Genomic DNA, 3,431 nt, shown 5'->3' with positions numbered 1-3,431 from the left:
ATTCATCTCAACATATATTCCTATCCTTCTTTGAAGGCCCATCTTAGTATGTTGTGGTAGAGCAATTGGAACATATAGTACACATCCATAAATTCTTAAATTAGAAGTATTAGGTTTCTGACCAAAAGCCAATTCTAAATGGGAGCTCTTAAGATAACTATTGGCCTGATACAAATTAATTATGCTGTATATAAAATTACATGTCCCCCAGTAGAATTTGGGAGATTCGATCGCATATGTAATGATTGTACAATCAATTGTAAGCATTTAATCAATGATCATGCAAGTTCATTTTGTGTATGAACATGTGTTACAAGATGTTCAACATTAATTCCAAGAGACATGCAATATTCATTAAAAGCTTGTGAAGTAAATTTACCAGCATTATCTATATGTGTTTTCTTAATAAGATAATTAGGAAGATGTGCTCTTAATCCAATAAGTTGAACGAGCAATCTCACAAATGTTGGGTTACGAGAAGATAAAGGGCAAACATGTGACCATTTTTTTGATACATCAATTAAAACCATAAAGTACTTAAAGGTTCGCATGATGGGTGTATAGGTCTGTAAATATCACTTTGTATGCGTTCTAGAAATGTGAGAGGTTCACTTTCTATTTTTATTAGTGATGGTTAAATAATTAATTTTCCTTTAGAACATACAACACATGAAAAATTATAGGATTGTGAAATCTGTTGACCTTTTAATGAGTGTACACATGATTTTTCAATTATTTTTTGAATCATAATTGATCCGGGATGGCCTAATCGGTCATGCTAAACATTAAATTTATTCTGGTTTACAATAGTATGTATTTTAATTGTAGTAATAAATGTGTACTACAAGCCAGAGGAAAAAGTAGGTAATTTTTCTAGTGTGCATTTTTTACTAGAAAGTAAATTCATGATAATAAGATATTCTTTATTTTCTTCATTTATTGTCTTAATATGGCATTCATTTCTACAGATATCCTTGAAACTCAATAAATTTCTACCAGACTTAGTAGAACAAAATGTACCATCAATGTGTAATTGAGTTCCTCCAAGCAACAATATATTAACTCTTTTAGAGTCATCAATCATTTTTATACTTTTGGATATAATTTAAACATTAGCTTCTTGCATTACTAAAGAAGAAAAATATTTTTTATTTTTTAGTATTGTATAAGTTATTGCACTATCAACGAGACACATATCTCCATTATTGTTATTGGTGCAAATTAGATGAATACTCATTCTTCATTAAAAAAACATAAAAACATACCATTAAAACATGAAATACAAAAACTTTATTCATTGAAAAACAACAATATCATAAGTAAATTCTCAAAAAAATATTATAAGTAAATTCTTTATTCTAATGCAAGAAAATTAAAATGACATTTAACTATAAAATTTAACAACATCAAGATATGAGAAATTTATTTTTGGACATTTTCATCCCTAATCAGGTGATCAATTCTTCCATTAAGATTGGCAAAGAAATCAGTAATATCTAAATGAGTAATATCCATGTCACCATAATTAAAATGGCCTTTTTCAAAAGCAAAATGTGTTTCTATCTTTGTCTCTTTGTTTTTACTTTTACTTTTAAGCAATTCTTGGGAAAGATCAATCAAATATTTTGGAGTACGACAGGTACATGACCAATGACCTTTACTACCACAACGGTAACACAAATTTTCAATATTATCATCATCATCCCCACTTATTCCTTTCTTATATTTCTCTTCATTATTTGTCCACTTATGGTAGAAAGATGTACTACCACGGCCATAGCCATTAGTGGCCTAAAGATGATTCATTTGGCATTGCATTCACTCCAAGGAATAGGGTAGAACTAGTTGGATGAGATTTATGATTTTTCATCAAAAGCTTGTTATTTTGTTTAGCCAAAAGAAGACAAGAAATTAATTTAAAATATTTTTTAAAACCTTTTTCATGTTATTGTTGTTGTAGGAGCACGTTGGATGCATAAAACATGAAAAATATTTTTTCTAACATCTCATCATCGGTGACTTTTTCTTCACATAATTTTAGTTGAGAATTGATTTTAAATTGTAAAGTTATATTCTCTCACAGATTTAAAATCTTGTAAACGTAAATGCATCCAATCATAATGAGCTTTTAGAAGAATTACAGTTTTTTGATGGTCATACCTTTCTTTTAAACTATTCCAAAGAACAAGGGGATCTTTTATAATTAAATACTCAGTTTTTAACCCTTCATGTAAATGGTGATAAAATAAGATCATGGCCTTAGCCTTATTTTGATTGGATGCTTGACTGTCATCCTTGATTGTGTCTCTAAGACCATTGACATCTAAATGGATTTTCGCATTTAGTAGCAAAGATAGATAATTTTTCCTAATAATGTTCAAGAGCCATGAACTTAAATTTTGAAAGATTCAACATATAGATATTATAATAAAAATATGATAAGAGTTAGATGATATTTAAGATTAAATAAGATTAAAAGGATCAAATGGTTAGAAAATAAATCAAATCATATATGAACATAAAAATTACCTTATAATAAAAAACCTTGCTATAAAACGTTTAGATTATCAGAACTCTTGTACTGATAATGTGTTATAAAATTAAATAACTAGAAAATAAAAATATTGGGAGAATAAGTAGAGATAAGAGATGAAAGAATTTTTTGTAGATTATTGTGTCCTCCAATATAAATTATAAGCCCTGTAGATAACCAAATAGATAGATATCATGAATGATTTATTAAAGATAAGGTAATGGAATAAATGTAGTTAGGATGTGCTCGCGTCATGATATTTATATGTATAGTTGGTCAAGTGTGATGGATATTGATTGGAGTTGACTAGTTATAATTAGGGGATCAAATTTTGGCGAGCTTCTTTCAATATCGGTGAGATCAACCGTAATATTCACAGCGCCGGCTTCAAAATCATTCGATCGCAACGACGTCGTTTGTAACTGTGCAAATTTTGGAAAATGCCGTCTAGGGATGCTTTCTCTTGAAGTTCTATCTATGACCATTTTTATATTATTTAAAACGTTTGCCTCTTGCAGAACCTAGTCACCAACTGTTGACTCTTACTAATATTCCAGTCGGTGAAAAGTGGGTCCCTTTTTTATGTTAAAAGTGGCATCCATTGCCATTCGGACCATTCCTATGATAACGTATGTCCCTTGACCATGATCTCTCCATCCCCCTCTCTTTCAAGTGTTAGGGAAAGCTCATTTTTAAAAATTGCTTTTTTTTAATAAAAAACTGTTTATTGGCATTTGACGAGGCTTATTTTGTTATATAGATGATGAAACGTAAACCGACACTGCTTCCATAAGCTATACGTACATATAGAATCCATTCTTATCAACTATATCAGGATATCCCATTTTGTTTGCACAATTGTAATTAACTTTATTACTGTATATAGAATTTAAGCTCT

The sequence above is a fragment of the Prosopis cineraria genome, unplaced genomic scaffold (genome assembly GCF_029017545.1).
Source record: "Prosopis cineraria cultivar Desert tree isolate PC_DT_omini unplaced genomic scaffold, ASM2901754v1 PC13, whole genome shotgun sequence".
Taxonomy (NCBI): Eukaryota; Viridiplantae; Streptophyta; class Magnoliopsida; order Fabales; family Fabaceae; genus Prosopis; species Prosopis cineraria.
The sequence above is the reverse complement of the archived record's forward strand: the minus strand, read 5'-3'. Positions refer to the sequence as shown.